The sequence below is a fragment of the Amphiura filiformis genome, chromosome 2, assembly GCF_039555335.1.
Source record: "Amphiura filiformis chromosome 2, Afil_fr2py, whole genome shotgun sequence".
Lineage (NCBI taxonomy): Eukaryota > Metazoa > Echinodermata > Ophiuroidea > Amphilepidida > Amphiuridae > Amphiura > Amphiura filiformis.
In genome coordinates this window covers 59653681-59668793 of record NC_092629.1, presented here as the reverse complement: position 1 = coordinate 59668793, position 15113 = coordinate 59653681, and the positions used below count along the sequence as shown (strand labels likewise).

The 15113-nt window shown below is 37.3% G+C and overlaps 1 long non-coding RNA gene across 1 annotated transcript; it reads right to left on the bottom strand.

Annotated features, from left to right (window-relative positions):
• Positions 1-879: 879 nt before the first annotated feature.
• LOC140136377 (uncharacterized) lies at positions 880-5331 on the bottom strand. Its single transcript, XR_011856655.1, has 3 exons — positions 5248-5331; positions 3069-3217; positions 880-924 (listed from the first exon to the last, which is right to left on the bottom strand). It is a non-coding gene; the product is annotated as an uncharacterized lncRNA (long non-coding RNA).
• Between the last annotated feature and the right edge of the window lie 9782 nt (positions 5332-15113).

Below are 15113 nucleotides of genomic sequence, written 5' to 3'. Positions count from 1 at the left end.
AAATTTACTTCGTTCTCTTGGTTATTTATAACATAAAGTGGAAGAAAAAGAATTTTTATAGTTATTCAAATTTTGATTCAAATATTGAATGTTTTTATACGTTCACTTCATTCGGTGAAAAAATAAACTGTTTCATTCAGCTTAGTAAATATAGCCTCGATAAATGCAACAGTCCATTATTTAATCTCATGAAAATGTTCTTACCATTGTACCAATAAACATGCAACATTTGTTTACTATAGAAATTGTTATAGAAATCGTGAAATGACCGATCAGATATTGATTCTTCGTTTTGGAAAACTCCCGGGAAAACTTTAAGCACGTCTACATGTACACTGTTGTGAATTGTCGTCCTTCTCGTTAATATTCATAGACAAAATTAGACATACAAGTATCTAGAACATCGACCACCCATCCCAAATCATGGCGTTAATTGAAGCCACGTATCCATTCTGATTTTGACCTCATGATAGGAGTTACCATGCGCAGAGAAATAGAAGCCCTCTATGTACATGTGTTTCAAAATTAAGACGCTCTCGTTTGCCGAAATTGTTGCTATAAAAGTGCAGTGACGACGTCACTTCTCGCACCGAAGTTGGTACTCTATTATAGTCTGATAGAGCAACGCCATGTTGGATTTCGCAGTGGCAGATTCGAATCAAGCGCGCTAACCCAATCCCGCGAGGAGTATACACACTCGTAGGAGAGCGATTTTGAATACCAGTAGGTAAACGCACTGATTTAAATCTGCCACTGAGAAATGGTGTCAACTTGAAACCAGACCGATTATAGATACATGTTGGTCTTGGTTGATGTTATTGTGATCATTGTCTATGCAAGTATAAGTGACCAGTTTTAGCGTACCCGTTTTTAACTTACAAATTTTAACCAACTGCCTACTGCAAATGTTTGCTCGCGGGTATCCTGCAAAATGAAAGTAATACGTTCAGAAAATATAGAAATGTAAAAACAAGTAGCAAAATTTGTTGTCTTTGTAGGTCAACAGAGCAAAGTCCTCCCACAGAACTGCGTGTTAAATGGCCAAAATAACCAGTGGGGTTTCTTTCACTTTACGTTGTTATTTCAACCTAAAATGGACAGCAACACTTCCCGGCAGTTATTACTAATATTATTTCAACATTTTGCATAAAGAAAAACAAAATCAAAATTTGACGGAAATCGTACATTAAGGCTGTAATTATAGCCTAAAGAACAATACTTGTTGCAAGTGGTTTCATTCAAATGCACGAACTCATTCATTCACCCGTCAGCTATATGTGATGAGTTTCTGGTTCGATCTTTTTCTACCTTACATGGACGCCCCAAAACAATTTGATTATTACTGTAAGATAAATTCCGCCAAAAAAGTAAATCATGGCCTAGTTAGGTTTGTTTTAAACATGTTAAAGGGCCACAAGTACATAGTTCCTGCCCATTGATGCTGAGTGGGTTTAATACCCTGGTCTGTTCTGTGCCAATTAGCTGACATCATCAGGTAGTTTACACAGGCCACGGTGTCATCGCCCCGATATCTTCATGGCAGAAATCGCCATGGTAGGTTGAATCCACAGCCACGCATGGCCATTTTGAGATGCATAATGGGCCGAGGAACATCCGACTAAGGCTACTGACAATAGCCCGGTGACTGACCTCTCTGTGCGTGAGTGAGCATGGTATGCGCCATAAGGTCATCTGCTTTTAAACTGCCTCCACGAGTACGAGTGGCCTACGCTGCGCTATAGTTCGGCACATATAAATTCAGAATTTTTGTCAGTTTTTGAGCTCAATACGCACGGTCCTTTCGCAATATGCAAGATAACGACTATCATATCCTTTCAACACATATATTCAAGTGCAAGGAAAAAAATATGGCTTCTTTAGAATAAAAAAAATTACGGGAGATATTTATCATTTTCTACCCCGGTATCCAAAGATTTATCGTCTGAATATCAAATCCTGCATAGCACATTCACGTGTATGGATCGCGGGTATTGATTTTAGTGTCTCTGCTGTACCAACCCAGCAAACACAAAAACGTTTTTAAAACGTTTTAAATAAGTAATATTTTGGGTATTTGATTTAGGTAAAAATGTTTTAATAACATTAAAATGTCGGGTTATATAAAGGGCATGGAACCGTTTTAAAACGTTTTGTATGAAAACACACTACAACAATATTTTTAAGATGTTTTTCGAAACGTCAGTGTAAACTATTTTTGCAAACATTTTGGCCAAATATTTTGTCAACACTTAAATAACATTATGTTAAAATATTTGCACCCAGCAAACACAGAAATGTTCTTACAAAACGTTTTAATAACATTTAAATGTCGGGTTATATAAAGGTCGTGAAAACATTTTAAAAACGTTATTGTAAATATTTTGGGCAAACATTTTTGCAAAATATTTTTTCAACCCCAAAATAACATTCTGTTTTGGAATGTTATTAAAACGTTTTTATACCCTTTATATAACCCAACATTTAAATGTTTTCTGTAAAACATTTGTGTTTCCTGTGCAGTAAATTACCAACAAATGTTTTTTAATGTTATGAAAACGTTTTATACCATTAATGTACCCTTTATATAACCCGACATTTAAACGTTTTCTGACAACCTTTTATAACCTTTTGCGAATGATGTCGAAAACGTTTTGTGTTTGCTGGGAAGTAATTATTAACCAGGCGATGTCGGTGTTCAGTCTATTGTCTAAAAACGTGTATCGCAAATGCCCATAGAAAAATGAGGATGATAAACCCTCGTGGCGGACGATGCTACCACGGGTTTGTTCATACCATCTAAATGAACATAGCTGTTTGTTGGACGAGGCTGTTAATCTGGTCTACCGGCTTTATGCTTTTTTGCCAAGGTTAATCAATTAGGTAGTGCTGACTGGTGACGCCAAATTAGCGGTTATCGCCTGCTGGAAGCTCATTGTAAATAATTTGTTGTATGAGACTAGACAAATTTGTTGTATCAAACATAACGAGCATTTATTCTAATAACATTAACAGCAAACTCTCATGTCGTAATGTGGTTGGCATTTTAGTAATTATGTATTAGTAGTTACCATATCCAGAAGACTTCGAAACACCAATCTCAAAATGACTTTGGTTGCTGTGGAGCTGTTGTAAACTGGACGAAATTCATTGCTGTAGTCATCAAACAGATGGTGGTGTAGTCTTTTAACAGCAGCCGTATGGTTTTGACTGGAACACCCTGTAAAGTTTGAGGGAAATAAAAGTATAAAACTAGAAATAAATAAGTAAGTAAATAAAAAAGGAAAATAAAATTAATATTTTACTTTGTCAGTTTTGCATAATTTGAAATACATTTTGTATTTTATTTCATAGTATCATTACGTTATTTTGTCGTTGATTTTCGATACACATTATATACGAATAATAGTTATATTGACAATTTTTATGTGATTGATTCCATCAAGTTTGATTCAGTTTTATCTGAGACAAATATAACTAAAGAGATATGAAGCAATGCACTTTTACCATTGTCCACTATGAACCACCTTACGTGGCATTATTATACAAATACATCAATCAATTTCTTAAATTCAATTGTCGCATTTTTCATTTGTGCAATCAGAAAATCAAACTCATAGGTTGCATTAATTTGGCAGCAATTGATACACAAAGTGGGTCAAAATTCATTAAATTGTGTCAAAATCTGGAAAAAAAATTCAATTTTACATTTTGACATAATTTAACTCTCTTCACGCGGGTGTCGACTGCAGACGACATGTTTCAAAAAAATTTAAAAATTCAAAAATTTCAGAAATGTAAATTTTCAATGCAAAAATGCATTAAAATGAGTACAAACAAGCCTAGTATTGGTTCAGTATTCTTAAGATAGCTCTTGATATTTTGAGAAAATATTTCAAAACTTTTTCCGTTGAAGCGCATGGCTAGTAGGCAGCGCATTAATGACACATTTTGTGGTTCAATTCCTTACAAGTTAATGCAACCTATGAGTTTGATTTTTTTTTCATATGAAGAATTAAATATTTGTGCAGGTACTGAGCATGTTCTTTTAGTGATTGCACAAAATAATAGGGTTAGAAATTGATTGAGGTATTTGTATAATAATGCCACGTAAGGTGGTTCACAGTTGACAGTGGTAAAAGTGCATTGCTTCCTGTCTCTTTAGTTAAATTCGTCTCAGGTTTTATTAGACTCTACGGTGTTTCTCCAGTAAGTAACATCGAATAACGATGACAACGCTTGAAAATGTCATATTATAGGCTTTTATACAAATGACTTTCACCCAGGATAATCGCCAGTGCACAAGAATGGCGCAATTGTCATTAAGGCATTTTTGAATCATTCCGACATGTATTTTATTTCAGTTCTTCCTTATCAATATTATCAGGGTAACAAGGTACTGGTACATCAAACAAAACCACAACTTATAAGTTCCCCCTAACGCTTTTTAAAATCAATCGACAATTTACGAAAATGTAATAGGGTTTGTGCAGCCTTTTTGTCTTACACATCTGGACCAATTGTATAGCGCCACACATCATTGCGCTCTGTCACAATGGTTCATTAGGCCTCGTATCCATAGGCTGTTCCCTTGTGGCTTGTGCCCTTGTTCCGTGTTTACTTTTTCCCATGTGACCTGCCACACAGAAAACGAACCGTAGTGGCCACTAAGCAAAACAAAGGTTCGTTGTCTGTGTGGCAGGTCACATGGGAAAATGTAAACAAGGAACAAGGGCACAAGCCACAAGGGAACAGCCTATGGATACGAGGCCTTATGTAGAAAGTTGTACCTGAGTGTATATTGGAGTTAACTTCCTAGTTAGAAGCGCATGAATAGATCTGGACTACTGTATTGTTTAAGAGTTCACTCCTGAGGTCTCGGATGCAACTTTTAAAACGGCCTCTTTTACATAATGAACCATTGAGACCGAACGCAATAATATGTGACGCTATAATTGGTCCAGATATTTAAAACAAACAAGGCTACGCATAACCTATTAACATTTGTTCGAATTGTTTGAAATAGTTAGTAATCCTATATTTCCTCATTTAAAGCGCGTTTTTAAACACTGACTGGTTTCATATGTTTATGTTGATGTGTTACTTATTAGGCCTATATTTCACGTGTATTTGTATTTGGAATATCACGCAAATACAATGCCAATAGATTTCTTAGACAAACGAGAGTAAATGAAAAAAAATCAATTCATTTAATTTAACATTTTGATATTAAAAAAAAATAATACTTACCCTTACAAAAGAGTAGTAAAAGTAATGACATTGCATGGAGATGGTATCTTTTGATCATCATGGCTTCTGATGGCCACAGTATACCGGTAATCAAGAGAAAGATATATGTAGAGAGGGAGAGGGAGAAAAAAAGAACCAGCAACAGAGAATAGAATCAAACAATTCAAAATTGCGACATGTAGCTTATCGTGATATAATTAGAGAATCGAAGCGACTTACGGTTTTACGCATGGTCGGCCAAGATCAAGAATAATTATGACCATTATTATATTAAACACAATTAAATACAATGTCAACATTTCAACGGAATAGGATGCGTAGGCCGTTAATGATGATAGTGCGTTATGTAAGTGGTCATACTAATGGATCAAGTTATACTTCACTTAGCCAAATTACACATAAAAACATAATGAACGCATTATTGTTTGTTGATTTCGCAAACCTATGTATTTCTATACGAAACCCTCTAGACCGTAGATCACCATCCATAGACCCCTCCTTCCCCTTACGGGTTGTCCGTCACCATGGTTTTTTCTTTTTCAGTTAGCCCTCACCTTTTACACAAGTTCACTTCAGAATACACATCAAAACACAATGATACAACAACAGCAAGTAAATTTAAATCTTAAGAAAAGCATGGTATGATTGGATATTGTGTTCTTGCACATAAACATGAATGCATACCATTGAATTACAATAATTTACTGTGTTTACTTATCCGGCAGTGTTCTTGTGTTGATTGTAAAGTTCCGTTGGAATTAATGTTCTTTGCGATTGATGCATAATTAGGCATCAGAAACAAATTTGTTCGATCTTTGGATCGACCGTCGATGTTGCTTCGATGTTTGTTATTAATGAACTAACACCTAATTAAACAGAATTAATGCTAAATTTATATTGGTCATTATCAATACAGGCAAAGATTCATATGTTATCATAATTAACACTAGTCTATTAACCAATTTTATAAACAATAAGGACCGAACAAGCATCGATGGTCGATCGAAAGATCGATGTAATTTTTTTCTATTGCCTTATCTTCTTTTTTTTTAAACTTGCCCGACGACGACGACGACTACGACGACGACTACGACTACGACTACGACTACGACTACGACTACGACGACGACTACGACGACTACGACTACGACTACGACTACGACTACGACTACGACTACGACTACGACTACTACTACTACTACTACTACGACTACGACTACGACTACGACTACGACTACGACTACGACTACTACTACTACTACTACTACTACTACTACTACTACTACTACTACTACTTGACATTTAATACCGCGCCGAAAACCAAAACAATTTGCACTAAGGCTCATGAAAACAAAAAACAATGGATGAAAACAAGAATAATGTAATACATAAAACATCATAACATCAGATAGTGTCCAAAATCAAGCAAAATTAATACAGTTACTACTGTTTACTTGCGTAATATATGCCATTTGCCTACCAAATTCTTCCACAGATGATAATTTCCAAAAGGTGTTGCTTTCACCATTCACTCACTTCTTCGAGAATAGGCACTCATCCACTTTGTTCCCACGTGCATTGGGAGATGTGTCATTTCATAAATCAGACTTCATCAATTTGACAGAAGAACATCTTCCTTTTTAGTTGAGGTGCACACTTTGGCGTACTCCAGATCTTTTCCGTTGTCATCGGATATTGAGTACATTGACAACAATATAGAATTATGTCTGGTTTGTAAGTACCTTTTTTGTGAAGGTATATAGACTATTATCACATAAACAGCCCACAACAACACTGTAATAAAGTCTGCCACGAAATTATGTTTACATTTATTTAAATAGTAACACCAGACCGGGAAGTCCTCATTCGATTAATTAATACATGTAGCTCACATTAACATATGATGCAATCAGGGATCATTGTAAGACCCCGGCAAACACAAAACGTTTTCGACATTATTCGCAAAAGGTTAGAAACGGTTGCCAGAAAACGTTTAAATATCGGATTATATAAAGGACATATAAAAGGTATAAAACGTTTTCATAACATTTGTTGATAATCTTATGCAAATATTCTAACATAATGTTATTTAAGTGTTAATAAAATATTTGGCAAAATATGTTTGCAAAAAAATATTTTACAATAACATTTTGAAAACATATTGCTGTAGTGTGCTTTCATACAAAACGTTTTAAAACATTTCCATGACCTTTATAACTCGACATTCAATGTTATTAAATTGTTTTTATCTAAACCAAAATCCAAGATGTAACATGTTTAAAACGTTTAAAAAAAAATTGTGTGTGTTTGGTGGGACTTTCTGTGAGATTTTTTACCGAGTTTTATTTGACTAATGTTGTCTAAACATGCTTAATTGTACGTAACTCAACGATGTAGTATGCAAATTTCATTAATATTTGGTCAAACATTTTCACAGACATTAACAACTGAAGGGGGTACTACACCCCTGTGGTAAATTTGTGACAATTTTTGCATTTTTCTCAAAAATTAATAACAAAGTGGTACAAAACTTATGTATATTGTCGGGGCAAGGCCAATTAGTTACTATACACTGAAATTTCAGTGACTCAAGACAAGCAGTTCAGTATATATGATTATGATAGGAAATGAGGTACACCCTAGCGGTACCTTATTTCTTATCATAAATAACAAATCGCTTGTCTTGGGTCACTGAAATTCCAGTGTAGTAATTGATTCCTTGCCCTATAATATACATAACTTTTGTTACCACTGTGTTATTAGTTTTTGAGAAAAATGCAAAATAGACACAAATTTATCGAGGGTGTAGTACCCCTTAAGAATATGTGCAATTCTAACCATTGTCATTAAATAAACCTGTTCAAAAGGGGTCAAAGTTGCGTTTTTATTGAGATACTCTTTATATATATTTATAGTCAAGACGAAAGACATGGACGATCCTTGAAGGTAACATTTTAACATGGAAAACGAATCACTCACCTGTATAGTAACAAACTGTCAAGACTCAAGGTGTAACAATTCCCTTTTAAAATAAAATCATTCAGTGTGTATAATTCATCTGCGCAATGAGTACTAAAAGATGTGGATTACGTTGAATTACCAATAATTCGTGTTGCGTGATTGGTTGAAACAAAGCGCCAACCCAACTTGCTGTATAGTAACAAACTGCTGGGACTCGAGCCCGGGACTCGAGGTTTAACAATCCCTTTTCTAAATAAAATTATTCAGTGTCTATAATTTATTTGCGTATTAAAAGAGTACTAAAAGGTATGGATTGCGTTAAACTTCCAATAATTCGTTTTGATTGATTGGTGAGAAATATAACGCCAGCCCAATCTGCTGTACATAGTAACAAACTGCTGGGACGCGAGGAGTAACAATTCCCTTTTTGAAATAAAATTGTTCAGTGTCTTCAATTCATCTGCGCAATGAGTACCAAAATGGTGTAGATTATGTTGAACTTCCAGTGATTTGTGTTGTGTGATTGGTAGAACCGAGCGCCAGCCAAACCTGCGAGCTCAGTGTTTGTTGTGAATTATAGTGGCACATCGTAGAGCGCAATAAGAATGATTTATCACATCGTTTCATATTATGATTTAAAATACATGAGTTGTTTTCTCAATACGGTCAACGCACAATCATATCATTGCTTGTTGCTTCACAAACACAAACCTTTTAACCCAGAAACCACGCATAATGGACCTTAATGACGCAATGTTTTTGGTGGACAAATTAGACCTGACTTCACACTTGGTCGCTGCGCGACGTGCCATTTATTTTTTTAGACCAATGAGGGTAGGGAATTAGATTGCTGGTTTTGATACTGATGATCACTATCAGGCGCTCTTTCACAGCGACTGAAATGCAAGTTCAGCTTTAATATGACGAATGTTTATCTCCAATAGCCGTAATAACAACCGAATATTGCATGTGCATACATTTAACTGTTATCATCACGGTGATATGATTGGAAATATTCTGATATTGAAATACCCTCAAGACCCACTGACCAGGGAAATTCATATTTGACAATATTTGGCGTGCTTTTATTAAACCGGTATCAGCGCTCGTGGAAGGTAAAAGTTGATACACTGCGGTAAAAGTTGATACACAACTCTAAATCGCCGGGGTCAGACCGACTTGGTCTTGCTAGATTTTAGCAAGGCCTTTGACCTGGTGCCACATCATAGACTTGCTGCAAAATTGGATTTTTATGGCATCCGTGGACCAACCTTGAAATGGATAACAGCCTTCCTCAGTGAAAGACAACAGGCGGTGGCAGTCAATGGTAGTCTCTCGTCATGGGAACAAGTCACATCTGGTGTCCCACAAGGCTCAGTTTTGGGACCGGCGCTATTTCTCTTGTATATAAACGATATAAATCAACATCTCCAGTCCAACATTCGCCATTTTGCTGATGACAGCATTGTGTTCAAAGAAATCGCCTCTCCATCTGATCATAACATCCTCCAGCAAGATCTTGAAACTCTGGCTACCTGGGCCGATACATGGCTTATGTCCTTCAATGTTGGGAAATGTGCCATCATGTCAGTGACCCTGAAGAAAAAACCCAGCCTCTTCCGATATTCCATCAATGGAGAAGAGCTGCAGAGAGTTTCACAGCACGATTATCTCGGCATCACCATTTCTGACAATTTGAATTGGACAGCCCATTGCCAAAACACTGCAGCCAAAGCAAGTCGCACCCTTGGTATGCTTAGAAGAACACTTTCGCCATGTAGCAGTCAAGTCAAAGCCAGAGCCTATCACTCCTTAGTAAGACCGCAACTGGAATATGGAAGCGAAGCTTGGAACCCATACAACAACTCAGAACTCGAAAGTATCCAGCGCCAGGCTGCACGCTTTGTCTTCCAAGATTTCCGAAGGACCTCCTCTGTCTCAGAAATGATCCAGAAGCTTGGTTGGGACAGCCTTCAAGTCAGACGTCTATACTACCAATCCGTTATGTTCTTTAAAATCCAATATCAACTTGTCAACATCAGCCTGCCTCCATGTTACCAGTGCATCACATCCCCCATCCGGCATAACTATCCCCTGTGTTATCGCCAGCCCTGTGCAACTATAGATGTCTACAACTATTCATTCTTTCCACGGACAATTCGTGTGTGGAACAATCTCCCCGAATCAGCTGTATGTGCGCCTTCCATCTGTGCTTTCAAGCCCATAGCACTGAGTTCAATCAGTGCTTTGTCGCCATCGGCCAGCCTGAAGACACTTTAAACCAGCCAGCCCACTTTTTACTCGCACCTTCTGATGTACAGCACCAAATTTATGTTTTTAGCACCGCACCGACTGTGAGGTCCAAACAACCCACTTCCAGTTTAGCTCAACGAGCTGCTAAAGGAAGCCACCCACTGAAGACTGAAGACGCCCAATAGTACAGCATATTCAGTAAATCAATATTAAAACAAGAACCACTAACCGCGAAATGTGAATATCCAACTAGCTTGCCCCGCAGTGCTACAAAGAACCAAGCTTAAAGGTCAGGTCTATTGCAAAAACAAGTTTATCTCTATTCGAAGAGAATAATTATTACATAACAAGTTGACACTCGTTGAAATTTTTTTATCCGTATTTCTCCTGAAAAAGGAGAAATTGGGTGGGTAAAGTTCAGCCTCGTACGTGTTCTTCCCCCGTTTGAAGCGTACGTGTTCTTCCCCCGTTTGACTGATGACGTAGGTAAATGAAGCGGACATTACGGCAGCCAGTTTGGTTCCGCACCCTCCACACAAACAGTCTGCCAATGATAACGAACGAGTTCTTTTTGATTGGCTAACGGTTTCAATTGGTCGATCGGCTAGACGGCTACTTCATTATTCATGAGCAATTTTGACCCGCCATCTCGCCAGCTGACTGAGATCAATCAAGTTCCCGTATGTACAGCTCTATGTGTACATATGTATAGCCAATCAGAAACGGTGTTATAAGTGGCCATTGGCAGACTGTTTGTTGTCCAGTAGAATAATATAGATGGCGCTCCCACTACGGTGCTCCAGGCAGAGCCTTGTTGAAAGGCTATGAGTTTGTGGACGTTTATATGCTAGTCTCAGATGATCACGATAAAATTCTAAGCTCAAATTATTTATTTATTTTTAGGTCTAATATTTCTCATGATATTGATATATATATGAATTGTAATATCACAATTTACTAATATATAAAAATGAAGCGGCTGATTTTATCCATATATTTAAAAAACATTAAATTTGGAATACTTAATTTAGAGTTTTTTTCTGTGAACAACAACAGTATACGTTCTGTCCATTGAGAGCGTTTATAGTCCCTTTTCTCAAAGCGGGCACATCTCATTTCACGACGTCACCTTTTTTCTGGGCCAAATCTGTCTCGTTCGAAGGAACTCACCGCTTAAGTTGGTTTTTGCGGAATATCAATTTTGAAAGTCTTATTTTCTCAAAAAAGGGGTCATTTTCATTGTCCTTATTATTAGCTTGCCAATGATATGATGTTGTTTTTGCAATAGACCTGCCCTTTAAGGGAAGTGTAATGAGCGTGAACCTGGTTTGGATATTAGAGGGAGTGTGCCTTAATACAGACACAGCCACCAGAAAAGGACCAGCTCAGATCGCGCGCCAAATAAGTTTGTAATTCAGAAATTGCATTTTTTTCTCAGCCTTGAAAAAAATAGGAAGAGGTGGGTATCGAACCCGGGACTTCACTTTTATAAAACTCATTGCCTTACCACTAAGCCAACTGAGAAGCTGTGAGAAGTTTGATAGTAATCCTTGATATTGCTGAATAGAATAAATCAATACTGATAGGCTTATTTATCTAATGTACGATGCTATTCAAAATTAATAGACGTTCCATAGGGCCTATAAACTAGGAATATAATGTGAAATGGTTATCAATCGACCAATCAATCAAGTTTTAAGTTATCAACAATCAATAATAAATCGATGAGCCATGGAATATTACTAATATCTTACCAAATAAATAAATAAATAAGTCAGTAAATAAATAAATAGATAAATACATAATGCAGAATGCAGTTAGTATTTTAGTTAGAAAACTCAAAACATTCTATTATATTTTTCTGCTATACACGCAAAGGACTTGTGCCTTTAATATCCGCGCCTAATCAATAATGGGTCTTTCACCGTGCTCACACCATGTTAAACTACTGACCATGCTGACTGTATCCCTGTAGGATTATCTACTGACCAAGTGCTAAACAACTCAGTAAAGTGGATGCTTTTACTGTACCCAATCAAGTCTACATATCAAGGTCATAGCAGGGCATTTACAAAGAATGGTCAAAGGTCAACGTTTCCAAAGAAGTATAGTATAGATGTTGACGCAAGCTTTCGTGCGGGAAACATAAAAACATACTCGCCAATCGTGACCTTTTTATGAGATTTGATACGGCGCTGAAGTCTATGGCTGTCCCAAAATCAGTTTTTTGTTACAAGGAATTCAAAGTAATTTTATCATCAAGTGACCCACATAGAGGAATACGACATCTATCGTGAGCCAATCTGCATATGTTGCCTGCAAAAGCCGACGATCAGGTAAGAATTCTAAAAGCAGCGTGACTATATATTCGCGTTAATTTCGCGTTAAGTTGCAGTCACAAAATATATAATATTAGTAAATCACCAAAGCAAATGGTAACGTAGGTATGTGGAAAAGAACTGCAATAACTATAACAAACTATGTGCCCAAAGAGTTGTCTTTGGCATGTCGCTTTTTTGAAATATCACCAACAATGTCAAATTTTGGAAAAACGCCAAAATAAATAGATATTCGCACTCGGCGGCCCAGTGACTACCTGCCACTTTGATTTTGGGTAACTCGTTGCTTCCCCTCTCCAGATACCTGTACTTCAAGTTCGCCCATACCCCACGCCTTAAACTATAAGCAGGGGCTATTTTAACGTGCCTCCTGGCACGTACGTGCAGTGAGAATTAAAAAGCCGTGCTTAAAATATTTCTATACTATTCAAGTTCCAGCCCGACAAATGACCAGAAATTATTGAAGTTTCTCCACAAAGTTAGACTGATGGAGTCGGAAAATCCTATGCAAAAAAAGTATAGTTTGTGGTAACCAGTCGAACATTTATTTTGCAAACGATTCTGGCAACGATCTCCCCGGTGGAAAGTCTCGGGACGAGCAGATGCCCCGAGGGGATCACTCACATAAATGGTCTGTACGCATGCGTGACCAAAAAAACAAGGAAAAGGGGGTGTTTTTTTTAGGCAAGGCAAGTTACGCGAGTGACGCATTTATGATTTAGGGTCTAAAAAACACTGATTTTCAAGAATAAGGGTAGTTTTCTGCAGCTGAACAACTTGTTTAGGGTACCTTTTCAAATTTTTGGTAAATTACGAGTCCAAAAAGGGTACATTTTTTAATTTTTACTGGCCAAAAAACTCATTTGGGGGTAAATTTTATATTAAATTACCTTATTAAGGGCCTAAATTTGCTGGTAGGGTAAAACTCGTTTAGGGGGTGTTTAAAGAAAATTTGGTCACGCATGCGTACACTATCATATTTGAGTGGCCCTCCCGGGGCAGATGCACAATAGACGCTCGTAGAGGGTGGACTTGCATGGGTTCAACTTTTATACAGATGATAGGACTATGTATAAGCAACAATTTCCCATGCTCAAGTTGGCCAAAGTATGGACTTGCGTGGGGTGTGTATTTATGTATTAAATTATGCCCACCAGGAACATTTCATCGCTGCCCACTGCTGATACACCGCTGGGGACGAGAGTCAAAAAGAGACGAGCTCTTCACTTTTCATTTAGCAAAGTTAACATTTTTTTTTTAAGCTTTGGAATTTTGGCATAAGGTTTAATTTGTGCGAAGTATTTCTGAGTCTATTTATTTTAAATAACATTAGGGGTGGTGCAATAATTATGTGTTCCCCCGGTCTGGTGAATTATAGGGGGGAAAATATTTTTTGGGCAGGCCAAAAGGGGAGGGGCAATCATTTTTGGCAGGTCGAAAGGGGGGTCAAGCGATTTTTGGCAGGTCGAAAGGGGGAACATGCGATTTTTGGCACAGATATTCTGGGCACCGTTTCTATATTACGCCCTAAAAAGGTATAAGAAAACATAAGGAACACATTCAAATACTAGTATGCATAAATTCCAGCTCGCGGTGCTCGCATATATGATGAGACAATTTACGGTTTTAAATTCGGGTTCCCCCAAATCTTAGTGTGTAAAAGGGGATGGAGAAAGAATTTTTTGGCACGTCCAAACGGGGGGGCAAGAGTTTTTGGCACGGCCAAAAAGGGGGGGCAAGCGATTTTGGGCAGACCTCTTTGAGAATTCACCACTCCGGGGGTACACATAATTATTGTACAACCCCTTAGTATATAATGTCTTATTTTGGATAATATTACAAATGACAAATTGTAAGATAAAAAAGGAATCCCCCATTTTTTGACCTGCAAAACGTTTGCTACCTTCATTTTTTGACTAGCCATACAATTCTTGTCCCCCTTTCTTATTTTTTCTTGGTTATTTATGCCTTTTTTTAAATTTTGTTTCTTACTTTGTTGTTTTTTGCTTTCTTTTTATTTACAACATGTCATTTCTCTTTTTGAGATAAAAAGGTAGCCTGAAAAGGGTTGTTTGGTATGTCCTTGGTTCTTCTAAAGAAATTTACTGTACTGCTTTGCCCTCTACATGGTTGCCTCCTTGACGAATACAGGTTTCGCCCGGTCCTCATTGCATCAATTGCATTGCGTACCCTCCGCGTGCGCCGTATACTTATGAATGCAGCAGTAATACGGTTACGAAGATGTTGGAGGGTAGTTTGTGATTCTCGCTCATAGTGAATGCGTTCAAAAGCCGAATGCTATTATCTTTCCAT